Source organism: Centroberyx gerrardi, chromosome 6 (assembly GCF_048128805.1).
Source record: "Centroberyx gerrardi isolate f3 chromosome 6, fCenGer3.hap1.cur.20231027, whole genome shotgun sequence".
Taxonomy (NCBI): Eukaryota; Metazoa; Chordata; class Actinopteri; order Beryciformes; family Berycidae; genus Centroberyx; species Centroberyx gerrardi.
Window position 1 is genome coordinate 30,751,587 of NC_136002.1, and position 16,791 is coordinate 30,768,377.

General features: G+C 42.1%; 1 protein-coding gene and 5 non-coding genes across 6 annotated transcripts in view; 4 read left to right on the forward strand and 2 right to left on the reverse strand.

Moving 5' to 3' along the window:
- The window catches only part of LOC139916884 (mth938 domain-containing protein), a 144,958-nt gene that overhangs the window by 52,944 nt on the left and 75,223 nt on the right, over positions 1 to 16,791 (forward strand). The window lies entirely within an intron of this gene.
- trnag-gcc (transfer RNA glycine (anticodon GCC)) lies at positions 1,956 to 2,026 on the forward strand. Its single transcript has one exon. It is a non-coding gene; the product is annotated as a tRNA-Gly (tRNA).
- On the reverse strand, positions 2,353 to 2,435 carry trnal-cag (transfer RNA leucine (anticodon CAG)). Its single transcript has one exon. It is a non-coding gene; the product is annotated as a tRNA-Leu (tRNA).
- trnag-gcc (transfer RNA glycine (anticodon GCC)) lies at positions 3,952 to 4,022 on the forward strand. Its single transcript has one exon. It is a non-coding gene; the product is annotated as a tRNA-Gly (tRNA).
- Positions 4,396 to 4,478, reverse strand: trnal-cag (transfer RNA leucine (anticodon CAG)). The gene has a single exon. It is a non-coding gene; the product is annotated as a tRNA-Leu (tRNA).
- Positions 8,216 to 8,406, forward strand: LOC139922057 (U2 spliceosomal RNA). The gene has a single exon (XR_013504954.1). It is a non-coding gene; the product is annotated as a U2 spliceosomal RNA (small nuclear RNA).

Here is a 16,791-nt window from a genome sequence, read left to right on the forward strand (position 1 = left end):
ACCACAATGGTGGAACGAGCTCCCCCGCTCTGTTGCTGGAGACTGAATACACATCTCTTCAGGTTACACCTGGACCCCATTTGAATTAACCATCATGTAATGATCTTCTTACACTTCTACTCGTCGAATAGAAATATTTTATTTTTTTCAGTCAAAAGTGGAAAACCTACAAGCCTAAATTGAAATCTGTTCATTTCCACATGTCCGTTGCCTGTCAGTCAGGCTGTGAGGGTTCAGCTTGCCCACAGAACTTGCATTGGTGGTTCAGTGGTAGAATTCTCGCCTGCCACGCGGGAGGCCCAGGTTCGATTCCCGGCCAATGCAATAAACTTTTCAACCTCCAGATTATTAAACCCGGAGACGACTGGAGGGTAGACTGGCGTCACTGCTGCTCCAGATACCAAGGGAAACTGTCACTGATAGAGCACCTTAATGTCTTCCTTCTTCAGAGGCTCTCCAAAAGTGTTGTGATTAAACTTTTGCTTGCCGGTTGGACAGTGAATGGATTTCCATTCCATCTGTACATCACATAGATCCAGTGCAAAACTGTTGCTGTCAGAAGTGGGATTCAAACACACGCCTCCAGGGGAGACTGCCACCTGAACGCAGCGCCTTAAACCGCTCGGCCATCCTGACTTAACTGACTCTAATGTCAGACAGACTTAAAGGGGCAGTCAGTTACATAATAAGTTAATTTTGTAATTTAGTGCTGCCATGTTTTTAAAACCCCCTGCTCCTGGTCAAACGCCAGGCATAAAAGCATCTAAACAAAAAACACCTGAAGAAAAAAAATAGGGTGCAGACGACTATGAGAAAAAGAGGAAAAGAGCCTTCTTACCTCATTGGTTAGAGTGGTGGCCGTGGCTCGGCTGTGATAAAGAAAACGCCCAAGTCTACTGTAAACTATGCAGATCCATGCCCGCATACGTTAACAAGTGAGTCAAGATGGAAAAGTTGTGACAGTAAGGTTGAATACAAAGTTTGTAGCGAGCTAGCCAAACGGAGGGTGATGCTGTAGCAAAAACGTAGCTTTCCTTGCAGAGTTGCCACACACCGGTGAGCCCAAGATAATGTTACCCTGTCAGTGGCTAATGTTAGCTTGGTAAACAGTTGCCACCTAGCGATTTTTTAGGCTAATGTTACATAGCACCAGACTTCTAGTGAACAGGGAATCAGTTGACTTAATCCTAATTATCTACTAGGCTAAATACATCTCCCCAAAATAGTTATACAACAGTTACTTATTTATGCCCATATTATTATTTTGGTCTATATTTTTTTAGAGTTTACAATAGTTCTAACCATCATTGAACACACATACACAGTGATAAGAACCCTTACATGAGGAGAAAATAAATTTAATGTTAAAATAATGCCGAAACAACAAATTATTTCAGGGCCAGTGGCTTTAATGGCAGGGCCAGTGAATTTGGAAAGGCCCTGAGAGTCAGTGGAAATTTTTGCTCATTGTCAACCCCTGGTTTCAGTCATGTGAGATCATGACTCAACAGTTTGCAGGTTTTTGATCCAACCAAACACTACAGCATCTGATTTCTGATTTCATTCATTAATGCACCTTGAACCAGACAGGGGGAAATAATTAGTAACTAGTGTAGTGTTTGATTGACATGAAAACCTACATGCGACTGAGTTACAATGGCACACATCTGAGAATCACTGGCATTACCCATTCCACGACCTTTCCTAATACTACCCACAAATGTATTCTGCCAAAATGCTGTTGAAAAATCGTTGCACAAATGGTCCAAACTTTAGTTGATGAGGGAAACACCAGACTCTCTGAATCACTTGACAAAATCTGGAAAGCTGGCGGGACACGATTCAGGAGTCTGGAACCAGGCTAGGAAAACCTACAAACCTATGAAATCTGCTCATTTCCACACGTTAGTTGCCTGTCAGTCAGGCAGTGAGGGTCCAGCTTGCACACAGAACTTGCATTGGTGGTTCAGTGGTAGAATTCTCGCCTGCCACGCGGGAGGCCCGGGTTCGATTCCCGGCCAATGCAACAACTTTTTCAACCTCCAGATTATCAAACCAGGAGTCGATTGGAGGATAGACTGGCGTCAGTGCTGCTACAGATGTCAAGGGAAACTGTCACTTCTACAATACCTGTAAGATGAGGTCTGAATACCAGAACCGTTTTCACACAACTGAATGCTGTTTCACATCTAATAACACTCTACAGTCACGTCCACTATATCTTGTAGATTTCTGATAAACTCAATTCCATGTTTTACCCATTGGTGACTGTTCACCCTCTGATGATCACAGTTTACCACCGTATCATTTCCCACAGCTACACATCACACAGATCCAGTGCAAAACTGTTGCTGTCAGAAGTGGGATTCGAACCCACGCCTCCAGGGGAGACTGCGACCTGAACGCAGCGCCTTAGACCGCTCGGCCATCCTGACTTCATGTGCCTAACTATCAGACAGACTTAAAGGGGCAGTCAGTAACATTAATGAAGCCCACTGTCTAAGTAGTCTCAAATATAAAAATCACCTGACAATGTTAGGGAAATGTTAGAATTTAACAGCTGCAAAGGCAATAAACTTCCACTACCAGTGTTATTCATAGCCAACACTGGCAGGCTGGGAGTTATTTTTGTACTAGCTACAGACTGGCTGACAAGCTAACTTAGCTCTACCAGCAAATCAACTAAATGTGTCCAAGCAGGGCGCATTTTCTGTTTCATGGCTGCACTGAAGCAAAGCTGAAGAAGTTAAAAACTATTTAAAAAGGGGACATGATGGTGTTGCTAATACTTAATTATCCTATAACATAAATGTATGAAGCAAAAGGTTCCTGCTTACCCTCTCTCGATGTCAACAGACTGGACACACCCCCAGAATTATTATTCTTTCTGTAATTAAAGGGGAATACCACTCAGTTTAACATGAACACACACAAACACTCAGCTGACCAGCTTTTGAGTTATCAGCTACAGACTAAACTCCTTTCTTGATCTGATATAAACCCATAACAGAACAACTTGGAGAGTATGACATGATAAACTGTAGTTAAACATTACTGTGAGTTGTTTGTTGTATGTGTTGCACTCATTGCAAGTCATTCTGGATAAGAGCATCAGCTATATTTCAAAATATCCATGACAAGATATTTAGCTTCCACCATAAAAAAGAAAACAAAATAATTGTGCCTAATTAGTGGGATATATTTTCGCAGGCACTGCTGCATAGTTTAGCTTAGTATATTTTGTTCAGTAGATTTGTCAGGAAAACAAGGGATGGAGATATTCTTGTCATGGACATTTTTGGAATATGGCTAATTGGGTACAATTGTTTTGTTTCCTTTTTTATGCCGCCGTGATATCCATCAGCGTCTTCTTTTAGTTGCACTCGAAACTGCCGTTTACCGGTTCAAATCCCCAGGGTGTCCCGAATCTCCTTCATCCCCGGCAGCACTGTGGTGTATCTGCCCAGGAAATATCTTAGGGTCTCCTCGGTTATCCATGGGTTATACATGTGTACAGTGACTATACGATGACCGTTCCGACACAAGGCTTCAACACTGAAATACTTCAAAGCGGTGTGAGCTAGCTTAACGGCTAGTCCTTTCACCTCCTCCTCCTTAGACACTGTAAAGAACGACACATCATAAAACCTCTCCGACGTATTCTGTTGTAGGCAGAAAACTGACACGGTCCTTCATCTGTTCCTCCACACTCATCCAAGAAAAACGCAGCGTATTCTTCAGTCCGGACACAGCCGACTGCTTAGTAGCCGATGTCGCCGTCGCCACCTGAAGTGATCGTGTGAGACCTTCACTTAAACTTGATCTTAGCCAAAACGTAGAGAAGCACCGGAGACTGAAGACACATCTCTTCAGGTTACACCTGGACCCCACTTGAAACATGTCAGTTGCCTGTCAGTCAGGCTGTGAGGGTTCAGTTCACCCACAGAACTTGCATTGGTGGTTCAGTGGTAGAATTCTCGCCTGCCACGCGGGAGGCCCGGGTTCGATTCCCGGCCAATGCAATAAACTTTTTCAACCTCCAGATTATCAAACCAGGAGTCGACTGGAGCAGAGACTGGCGTCAGTGCTGCTACAGATGTCAAGGGAAACTGTCACTGATACAACACTTTAATGTGCTCATTCTCCAAAAGCTGAGGTCTGCATAACCGAATGCTATTTCACATCTAATCATATCACCCTACAGTCAAGTCAAGTGGACTCTACCTTGTTTTGTGATTTACTCAATTCCATGTTTTACCCATTGGTGACTGTACACCGTCTGTGGATGTAGTATGGGAGACTGTACACAGTCACTAATGGGTATTATCACAGTTTACCACCTAATCATGTCTCACAGCTACTTGCCTGGTTCCACCTCCAGTGCAAAACTATTGCTGTCAGAAGTGGGATTCGAACCCACGCCTCCAGGGGAGACTGCGACCTGAACGCAGCGCCTTAGACCGCTCGGCCATCCTGACCTCATGTTTGTCATTGCCATATTTAAAAGGGCAGTCAGTCATGTATTCATCAATATCCTTCAGTGAACGGTAGTTAAAACAACATGGACAGGTATCTGGCACTACCTGGCTTAACTGTAGTTGACATAAATAATAAAAGTCACATTTTTACAACAAAGAGGAGCGAGCTATATCACAGCAGAGATCCAACAGATATGATGGATGAAATAACTTGTACTTATCCTCATCACAGTATTTTTCTAAAGGCAGGTTAATCAAATGTGTGGAATTAGTTTCAATAGAGTTTTGATGGTGCTCACTGTATGAATGTAGTGGCCATTTCACACTTGGGTACCAACAACACAACAGCCCGTTGTTCCAGCACTAATGGAGGTATTTGAAACTGTCTGTTTTCATTTATCAGGTCAAGTTTTTATAGTTCTAAAAACGCAGGTATTTAACATCTAACTAGATGTATAGGCTTGTCTGTGGATGTAGTATGACAAACTACAACTACTTAATTGTACCAGATAGCATACTTGTTTATGTTTGGTGATGTTAAATTAGCTAGGTATATCCTGTTTTTTTCCTCTCGCTGTCGCATAAATTAAGACATTAACCTGGGTGAAAACGGAACTATCTGCTAAAATAATATTTTCTCATTCTTGGACCAAGATCATAATTTAACAACCATTAGGATCACAGCCACCATGAAAAACATTGTATTTTAGAGTAAAAACAAGTAGCCTAAACATCTGTAGTGGGATATAGTGTTACAACCCACTGCAAGTGGAGTTCAGCTAAAAATTGTAAATAGTACTTTTTTTGTACTTTGCATTTAACAGATTAGAACCAATATAGAACTAAATGAAATAAAGAATTAATTAGAAAAATCATTTACAAGTGTTGGGCACTTTCCAAAAATAGACAGCCTAAGCAACTGTCAAGACATAAGAGGAGCCTATGTTAAAACAAAAAAGGTATGGGCAATAGATATAGCCTAGTAGTTTATCAATTCACTTTAAAATGTTGTGTTTTACATAGGCCACTCTATGTAAACAACCGTGGAACATACTGATAACTGAAGGGAAAAAATCTGGGTTATATTTTAATGATCTTACCGTGTTTTTTTAAAGATGATTTTCGAATGAGTGCTTCCTCTGTATGGTGGATTTGCACTTTGGACAGTGCCAGTGGCTTCAGGTCGACAGCTTCAGCTGGCAGTGACATGGTATGGAAAAAGTGTCTGTGGGAAAAATGAAAACTAATGTGAAAAAATAAACACATTAAGCCAAGAATACAGACTGCTGTGGCACAGAAATTTGCCATAATTTTAACAAAGATGAACAGCTATGGTAATTTTGCTTACCAACTTCATCATCGCTGAAGCGCACAGAATACTGTAAATGGACTCTGTTGATATGGTCTCTGTTTTTTAGTAAGTATCTGCAATTGCTGTCTTCTATTTTATATAAGTCCTCCAGCGTTGTAAAAGCAGTATTGACCGCTAAATAATAGTACAACTTGGTTTTATTATTGGTATACTGACATTGCCTTAAATATAAAGAATGGCCCAAACACTGTTCAAAATATACATACACCACATGAAATCAAGTGGTTTACCTGCAGCCAACTTTCAACTATAAGGCAAAAAAAAAAAAAATAAGTTTTTAGATAAGACAGATCTGTTGTATTTGTTTTTATTTATTTACAAGAGTCAGAAAGTGACATGCAGCATTTCACCGAGCCAGCAGCTCCTCCCCCCGGTCCGTCCCTCTCGCAGACGCAGCTGCGTCGTGATAACTTGCTGATGTTGTAGCTAACGTTAATGCTAACTAGCATTAGCAAGCATATTCAGTGTTAACTTAACCTAAACGTTAATTTTCGCAATGGCAAGAGTGAACGCACACCTGGGTTGATGAGTGCAGGTCTAGTCGGTAAAGTCAGTTGTTCAGAAAAATACATTTAGCCAACTGTACTAAAACAAGCGCGAATTCGCAATAGCTGCCACCACGTACGCGCATGCATACACGCATGGAAACATTTTTGTGGACCAACCAACCGACCGACCGACAGAGCGAGCTATAGAGCTGCTGGTCGCTGCTAAAAACTGCATCGGAGTAAAGAGTGTGCGGCACTGAATCATTTCCCCAAGTTGCCAACACTATCATAAATAACGTTATGTTTATTTCGCAACCCCAACGACCAGTCCGTTCAATACTGTCTTCAAAATACCACATGAAATGCAAGTGACTCACCTACTGTCGTGGCCGCCATGCACCGGTGTGAGGTCGATTAGGACCACAAGACCACTCCAACCGCAGACCATCTTCATCCCAGACCGCTGAACTGAACAACTGGTCCGGACCATAACCGACCACGAGCTTCAGCGCCCCTAGTGGTAGTAACCGTAGTAACCAGTGGTCCGTGGACAGACCGACCACTGAATTGGGTACAACCTCCTCTCAAAATAATTTGTAGTCTTGACACCTTGCACATCGCTAGTTACGATTAAGCAACGAAACTAAACGATGCAACTAAACAAAGACACTTTAGTGTCAAAATAACTAGTTTAAATGTAGGCTAACGTTAACGTTCAGTGGAGATGCTAATGTACGACCAAACTTTTAGCTGGTGAAACAGACTGCCGGTCAGTTATTGGATTATTCCTACCAAAGGTGAACAAGTGAACACATCTTTTGGTAAGTTATTTTACTAACGTTACTTAGATAAGAGGATTTCATTTGGACTGTTTAACGTTTATAACATGATTATTGTCCGAATTTACTGTTTTATATTAGCTAACGTTTATTTTCGCAGCCTCCTGCTCTGAATAGCTCAGTATATGCTATGCTAGCTCCCATCTCGTTGGTTAACAAGTGGAAACCGAAACACTTGATATCCCCAAAAATAGAAACAAAATCCACTGGACTTAAAACAAAGAGTTAAATAAGACAAGCACTAATTAGAACTGAAGAAGTCTCTCTCTCTCCGGGTGGCAGAGAAAGATAACGCTTACCTAACAGTACAGGAGGTCAGTAGCTGGATTGACCTCCATGCCCTTTTGATTTTTTCCATGGAGTTTGTAGACCGTGAAGTATGCATCGTATTGTGCAATTCACACCTTCCTGCCTGAGTAAGATGAACTATTGTGCTGGTATTCATTTCCTCGTGCAAGCTGTTTACAATACACTGCCAATTCATTGATATGTCTATTTTATTGAGAGCACGTTTCTGCAGTTACATGTTGAAATTTCGTCCAGACTTGGTTAATTGTGCAACAAGCAAACCACACTGCAGTTAGCTTGATTCTCCACTAGATACTGCTAGAGCTCCATTTGTTTTTGTGAAGTGAGTTATTGGATCGTACGGAAAATATATATTTTCTTCGCCAGCAGACTGTTCTGTTCAGATACACAGTTACGTTGCATCTTTATCATTCAGATTAGTACAAAATATACGCACATTTCCTGCTAACGTAGCTGTAAATGGTTTTTCGATTCCTCCGATGTTTCTGTTTCCTATTGGACTAGAACGCACCACGTGACCAGGAAGAGCCTAGAAGCTGCATTCGCGAGCCCCTCGTTTCTTATAAATAACATATTTTCCTGAGGTTATATCGCATTTGACACGTTTAAGGTTAGCGTACTTTTGTTCATTGTTTCTTGAATGGTCTTAAAGTCATAATTTCGGTCCAAACCCGTCAGTCAGAGTGATATCGCCGATAACGACTCCTTTGCCTCTGTCAGTTTAACGGTATCGCTTCTCGGCCTTTTGGCTAAGATCAAGTGTAGTATCTGTTCTTATCAGTTTAATATCTGATACGTCCCCTACCCGGGGACCATATATTAAATTGATTTTTGGAATAGGGAGATGGAATAGGGGCTTGCTCCGTCCACTCCACGCATCGACCTGGTATTGCAGTATCTCCAGGAACGGTGCACCCTCCTCTCATGTTCAAAACAACAATGTACGGTTAGTTGTAATAGGAATATATTTGAAAAGCTGGGTGAATTTGTTATGTCAGTGACTGTCAGTTGTATGTCATTGCAGCTCAGTAGCATGTAGGTTTTTCTGCCAGTCAAACACTACAGCAGCTGATTTCCACTAATTGTTTCCTCCTCCATGGCTCAAGGTGTGTGAATGAATAAAATCAGCTACTGGAACAAAAACCTGCAAACTGTTGAGTCATGATCGCACAATACTGAAACCCACTGGATTATGTCACATGAAGTCAGTTATTAGTACGAATTCATTTTCTATTAATGCAAAAACATTAAATCACAACAGGAATATTAATTGTAATTCAGAAATATTCCATGGTCTTGAACTTGTAATCATTTGGCTATACTATTGTACTACAGTTTCTGACTGCATCACCCAACCTACAAGCAGTGTTGTTACTTTATTAAATTTTAGATATTTGTACTTAACAAGTGGGGTAATGTGTATCATATATAATCATACAATAAATCCAACAGCCTTTACAAGTGTTTTTGTCGGATGATTTTTATATCTGAGTTGCACTTAGACAGTGGGTTTTGGATGGTGGATAATGTATCTGAAAAAGAAGACATAACTATGACGTGACATAGACAAATATTACTGGTGGAGATGTTGGCCTGTGCTTCTCTCACGTACTGCGTGTACATGCGCGCGCGCACACAATCGATCAAATAATCGATAATAATATAAATAAATTCGCTAATACGTTACTGAATGCCCGTTTAAATCTGTCTGACAATGTGGTAAATGCAGTCAGGATGGCCGAGCGGTCTAAAGCGCTGCGTTCAGGCTGGGGAACAATCGTCTGTCTAAGAAGGGGAAGAAGAGGGGGAGAAGGGGGAAGAAGAAAAGGGAAGAGAAAAGGAAGGAAAAGGGAAAAAATGAAAAAAGAAAAAATGGGAATTTGGAGATATTTCTTACTTCTTGCATTTATGGAAGGAGATTTTGGAGCTTTTAAACATACGAAAATGTTGCATTTTGTATTGCATTGTTTTCTATTAGCTGTACGTGGAAGATCGCGGGTTCGAATCCAGTCAGCGCCATTTTCCTTTTCAGTAATTTCTTTTTAGCAATTGCTTTTACTCTGATTTATAACATGATGTTCTGTCATTCGGTGTCATCTTAAGATTTATGTTGTCCTTGAGTACCCTGAAAAGCACTATATAAATAAAATGCATAAATTCGTATTATTATACTATTATTATTATTATTATTATTATTATTATTATACTATTATTATTATTATACTATTATTATTATTATACTATTATAATACTATTATTATTTGTATTATTATACTAACACTGATTAAAAAACCTTATTCACTTAAATGTTTGCTGTTTATATAAAAATTAATAAATCAATCAAATGTGTTAACTATTCTGTGCCAGTGTTTTTAAGTTGAACTCTCCTGACAAAGTACACATTAAAAAGAAACCAAGAAAATATTGACATTTCAAAATATTTATTTTTCTCAAAAACGCAATTGTAACAACAGGAAATATATTAAATTCAAATTTTCAAAATGTAAAATATATCATTCAACTATTTACAACATTCAACACACAACTATGTACAACACAAAACACTCAAACTATTAACATTATTTAAGGAACCTCCTCATTTCCTCCAACCACTCATCTTTGGAGACAGTCTCAGTTTGAGGGCAGAAGACTCTGCCCCTGTACTGACTATGCCCTGTCTCATTTGTGCGGAACTGGCCACACTTCTTGCAGGTGTTTGACTGCACAGTTCGCCTGTATGGCCTCTTTGGGATGGTTCCAGGATCAGCGGCAGGGGCGACAGACAGCAGAGTGGTGCCCTGGACCACTGCTACTGGCTGTAGCATTGGTACTGCCTGCATCATTGGCTGGAACATTGGGGCTGCTGGTAGGAGGATGTGTGGTGCCAACTGATGATGATGATGAGAACTGTTAACAAAAAATTACTATTGCAAAGCTCTCATTTTGTGTGTAATTATTGTCTACTGTTGATTTAATAAATATTTGTTGCTCTAATATGTGTAAAGAGTCTGAAAGTAAACATTTAAATAGATGTGTGTCCAACCCTGTATTAACTGGTTTAAAAAATGATCAGATAAAATGTAGAATGGCACTTACTATCTCTCTATCTTCATCTTCATCCCGACAAGCAGCTTCAGCCTCTGTAGAGGGAGTGTCTGCTCTGGCAACGTCAGGTGCCAGGATGGAGGAGCCAGAAGCCACACTGGCGGTCAGGGTGGAGGGGGCAGAGGTCTCTAGTGAGGAGCCTGGTGACTGAAGGACCTCCGGGTCTAACACTGTGGGGTCCTCCATGAGGTCGCAGAACCCCTCATCCTCCCCCCTGTCCTCCACATTGAGGTCTTCCAGTAGCTGTGCTGTCTCATCCGAGTCAGGGTGCATCTCCTGCAGTGCCTGACCAGTCTGCCGGAACAGGTACTGAACTCCTATGAGCTCTCCTTAAAAATTGAGATGAAGGGAATAATAAAGTTCAAAAACAGAGACTAAGACTGTGGAAAAATGACTGCAGTGTTACGGATTGTAATAGGTCTTACCGGTGTAACGCGAAGGCGGAGAGAACGTGGGGACCACTTTCCTGCCAAACAGTTTCTCATAGTTCCTGTTTACGCTGTGAACCAGGTCTCCTGTGTAGGTGCGGAGTGATGACTGGCGTGATGGCAAGGAAGCAGTGGCCCGGTCCTGATTCCACCTGTTAAGCCCTTCCAGAAGATATATCTGGAAGTTCAGGCTGTTGGCACTGGTCCCTAAAAATAGATACAACACTATTTAGGAAACACACAAATACATTGAATATTCCCTCTTAACATGTATGCAATATGCATAACTGACACAAACCTGGGATGAAGCGGTTCAGGTGTAGATGAAAGGACTCCAGAGAAGTGGAGCCTCTGGCACATCTGTAGGTCTTGAGAAGCACACCCCCTTTGGTTATGCTCCCCGTCTCTGCATACAGTGCTACACCAGGGGGGTCCTGGATGCACCTGACATTCTTCTTCTGGACCCGCAAGATGTGCTCCATCCTTTCCCTGTCGAGGAGAGGAACACCGAGGGAGTCGTTGCCACTGTTCCCCATGAGCTCTCTTAGCAGCTGCTCAATGAGGCAGACAGTGGCCTCCTCTCCATGGGTCCTCCTCTGGCAATGGAGAGCCAGCTCCTCCTTTGTCAGGTGTTTGTTGACTTCTCCATCTGACAGTGCAGGCAGACCCTGGGACATAAGCAGCTCCCTTTTTGCCAGATGTCCAGCCTTATATGGAGATCTGGCCACCCGCTGAACCTGGTCTTCAGCTTGGTTTCCCCAGCCTCAATGCAGCACCCACAGTCGACATACATCACGACAGGGGGATCCACACCAGCCTTCTGGTATCTCTTGACCAGGTCAGCAGCCATCAGGTCCAGCCCAGGTCCCTCTTGAGATGTCAGCACACTGATCAGCACCTGACCCAGCTCATTGCCGACAGAGGTGAGCCAGAGTCCTGTTCCCTTGGCTGTCCCGGCCAGCTTCTTGGTGATCTGCAACACACATGATTTAGAAGCCCTCTGTGAATGTGTGTTACCCAACATAAGCAGCATAATTTAAACAAGACTTCCTCTAACCTTTTTGGTAGAATCTAACTTTAAGACTGATCCAAATGTCGAGGTTATCCTGGCCTTGATGTCATCCAGCCTTGTCAGGATGTCCTGGCTGTAAACAGTGAGGAGCCACTTCCAGCTTGGCACCACTGCAGGTTCTGGGGGTTCCTGGAAGGTGATGGGTAGCAGACTGGGGCGGTTCAGGACGTCTACACATTCTGTGGTGTAACGGGCCAGGCACTGCAGCCACTCCTCGCTGTGGTTCTCTTTCAGCTGTTTAACAACCCGTGTGGGGCTGTTGCCCAGGCTTCGCTCACGCAGCAGTCGAATAACCCGGATGTCACAGGCATACCTTGGTCACAGCAAGACAATAAATATTTAAAAATATTTTACAAAAAGTACATATGAAGATCAGATTGCAAATGCATGTTCAAAGAGAGCTTACTCACTTTTGCGTGAGGATGACCCTGAACTCAGACCGGTGGGCCAGATCCAGCTGTTGCAGGACAGTCTGACTCCAGGACACATGGGTGGCTCTACACTTGGTGCAGGTGAGGGTTTCTGTCACCATATTGTAGAACCTGTCTATGTCCAGAACCTGCCGTGCCCTCTTGTGCAGACCTGCCCCTGTCAACTGATGCTGTCCACAGGAAGGATTGGGACAGACCGCCTTCACCTTCCACAGCTTGTAGGGCATCCAGAGCAGGAGAGGATGGGAAAAAAACCTGTCTGGTGCTGGAGGCTGATGGCACAGGAGGCCTGGTGGAGGTGGGTAATACCAGAGCTGCAGGTTGTCACGCAGCTGTGGCTTACCACTGGCCCCTACTTTGAAGAGGGTGGTCGCGATCCATTTACGGTCCTCTGGTGGCAAAGTCTCCGACCACAAACGGGGAAGTTGAACTGGCGATGGAGCTTGCATAGTGAGCATCCTTGAGGGAGCAGTCTCCACAGACAAAGACAGAAATAACACAACATTAACATACTTTCCATTGACAAAAAGACATACAAGATTAAACTGCTGATACTGTATAGTGTACAATTGAATATAAAATTACTTACTGAGACAGTAGCGCATGGCACTGGGGGACTGGCCACAACTGCACCCAAACTGGTCACAGAGGCTGGAGCTGGAGGGTCTTGTGTCTGTACAATCATGCAGCGGATTATATTGTTTTTGTAAACATAATCAATTTTAACTCTTGATATCTCATTTCATACAAGAGCTCTATTTGCTACATTGAAATACGGCTTTCCAGCATAATTTTCCAATTAGTTTGTTCTTCTTTATGTGTGTGTGTGTGTGGGGGGGCTTTACTGAATAAAATATGGGTAATGCTTTTACTTACTGAGACAGTGGTGCATGATGGAGAGGAACTGGCCACTGCTGCATTGGGGTTGGTGACTGGGGCTGGAGTGACAGGGTCTTGTGTCTGTAAAAGCATTCACCGTGAGTTACTGGAGTTAACATGTATTAATTTTATCAATTAAAACCGTTGTTACTTCATTTTTATTTACCTGGGATACTTTCCTTGCCACACTGAGATTTGGCTTGGAAGCAAGAATGTGAGAGCCACCAAATCTTGGCTTGGTAAACTGAAGAAGACAACGAAAGACATGAAAAGGCAGAAATTCAGTGTAAGGCACTGAAAGGACGTAAATGTATTGTAATAATATTGTGTTGGGATACTTGTATTTAAATAAATTTGAATGTTTGGAACTTAATCTAAATAATCAGCATATTAATTTTCCATTTACCATCGATAAATTCAATGCAGTCCTTGGTGCAGGACTTGAGGTGGCTGACACCTGAGGCCGAGCGCTCCCTGCTCCGGTCCAGTGGCTGCAGACTGCTTAAGACAACGAAGAAAAGAAGTACAACAGGATTTGTACAGCAGATATTAATTAATGAAGACAGAGATAATATACAACATATATACAAATAGCTCTGTTTATTTTTTTTTAAATTGCTGCTTCTTTATTTGATTGGTGTTACCTTCTGAGTGTGAAATCCACACGTGCACTTCTGCACCCCTTCCAGCAAGGTAGTCTGACCACGGGACTGCATCGGACATTTCTCAATCTGTAATAGTTTTTGCACATCATCAGCAGACTGTTTGTATGTGCGATTAATTTAGGACAGGGACTCTTTAGTGCAGCTTTTCTTTTTATTATTAAAAGCACAATCTAATACACAAATTATTTCTGAACTGCTTTTCATTGGTGTATGAACTGAAATCTGATTTCGTATTTATTAATGCGTATTTTGTCAAGTAAACCCTCATACCCTTTGATACAGCTCGTGCCACTTCTTCTGCCGAGGAGCTGGTCTGTTGCCCTCATTTGCAGGCCAGACGCCGGTGCTGGCAAATTTTCTCAGGCGAGACATCCACTCTGACTCTGACATGGCCTTGTGCGACTTGGATGACATTTCCTTTAAGTACATGAATTTAATTATGAATGTTTTGTATCATTGAAGCATTAGTAGCCAATTTTTAAAATACACATAACAGACAAAGATAGTTTATGATGTGACTTACTTACTACAACACATAGGTGTATTTTTATATGTTCAAATAAAATCCTGAGTAAAAATACATCTATTTCCATCATGTTTGTATACTCAATCATGTTTCATCACACCTCATGAAATTACAAAATAAACTGCTTTTCAAAGTTAGGGAGGAGGTCTCAGTCTAAGGGCATTAATTGCTAGAACCAGCTGATTTCAGACAATTTGATCTTTTCGCATTCTCACTTCCCTGACAACTTAAAAACACTGGCACAGTCAATAGCTAACACGTTGATCATAAGAAAGAAATAGCACTTTTTGTGATCTACTACTTAAAAATGCAATCGTAGCATCTGCTAAAGGAACAAATGTAATTTACAGTAAATACAGCTAGCTAACTGTACTTATCAAGCTAACACGTTGATCATCAGAAAGAAAAATCACTTTTTGTGATCGATGTAATTTACAGTAAATATAGCTAGCTAACTGTAACGTTACTTATCAAGCTAACACGTTGATCATCAGAAAGAAAAATCACTTTTTGTGATCGACGTAATTTACAGTAAATATAGCTAGCTAACTGTACTTATCAAGCAATCTAGAATTAAGGACGGAGCACTCTTGAAATCACTCGAAAAATAAAACCACTCACCTAATCTGGCAAAAACGAAATAAAAGCGACGTCCGATGATGAGGAGGGCACTTTGTAGTTCTTCTTTCCACCTTGCGATGGCGATAGTTGCCGCTGAATATTGGAGAGGGGCCCTCCAACATTCACCGGCAACGATTGGCTCAGCGTCCAACATTCTCCAACATTGTCCAACATTTCGGGGCGCCGATTGGCTCCAGGTCCAAAATTCTCCAACATTCCAGGGCTGTGATAGGGCGAGCGACTCGCATAGAACAGACGATTAGGCGGCTGCTGTGGCGCGCGGGAGGCCCGGGTTCGATTCCTGGCCAATGCAATAAACTTTTTCAACCTCCAGATTATCAAACCAGGAGCCGACTTTAGGAGAGACTGACAGTGCTGCTGCAAATGTCATGGGAAATTGTCACTACTACAACAACAACAGAAAAATAGGTTTCTTTTTACATTTGCTAACTTGTACTTATCACAGAATTGTTCTAAAGGCAGGAATTGTTCTTTCTGGTGTTGTTCCTTGTTCTTCCTTTTGGAATGTGTGAAGAAACTCACAGTTGGAAAGCCATTCACTGACCAACTAGCAAGCAAATCATCACAGCACTTTTGGAGAGCCTCTGAAGAATGAAGACGTTAAAGTGTTGTATCAGTGACAGTTTCCCTTGGTATCTGCAGCAGCGCTGATGCCAGTCTGTCCTCCAGTCGGCTCCTGGTTTAATAATCTGGAGGTTGAAAAGTTTGTTGCATTGGCCGGGAATCAAACCTGGGCCTCCCGCGTGGCAGGCTCCTCTATGTTTCTAACCTCAGTTAGCCAAGTGTTTGTCTGCAGTAACCAAGTAGTAAGTTGTGTGTGCCACAAGGTGGCGCTAGTTGATTAGAAATCAATAAGATGAAGCAGACGCATGCAGTAATGTTTACAATAAACAAATGAACATTAAGTTAATACAGTGTTATTAGTATATGGGTGTCTTGGTAAAAGACCCTGCAGCACCAGCTTGCGTATAATAAAGGTGTTTTTTCTGCAAGCTGAGTTCAAGTTCAAGTTCAATAACTTAGCAGTGGGACGCATACATTTAGCACACATAAAACACAGGGCACATAAATACAACACTAGACCAAAAGACAAATACAACATCAGACTGACACTTGTTTACCTGAAACCTGTCACCCTGGTAACCTGATACTTTTCAGCCCCAAACGGTAAAACACACATTTTTCTTTTGTGGTTTAACAACACAGAGGAACCAGACTGAATTTTGACTCCACAGCTCCAGCACTCGATCTACATCCGTTAATAGTAAATAATGCTGTGAATAACCTGCGAGAGGCAACTGAAACACAAGTCTTTCCCCACTAAAGCTGATTTTTTTTAACCGACTGTAGATATTATAGAAAAATGTCAAACCATTACCTGGATACTGACACATTGGTATCCATCGGTGCAGGACTTGTCTCTGAGCCCTCTTTTCTGAGGAGCCAACCCAGACTGTTCACCTCCGCCTCTTGCCCTTCATTTGGCCCCACTGTGTCTTCCCTCGCACCCGTCCCTGTGTTGGGCGGGACTCCATCTTGTGTGGCGTTTGTCATTAT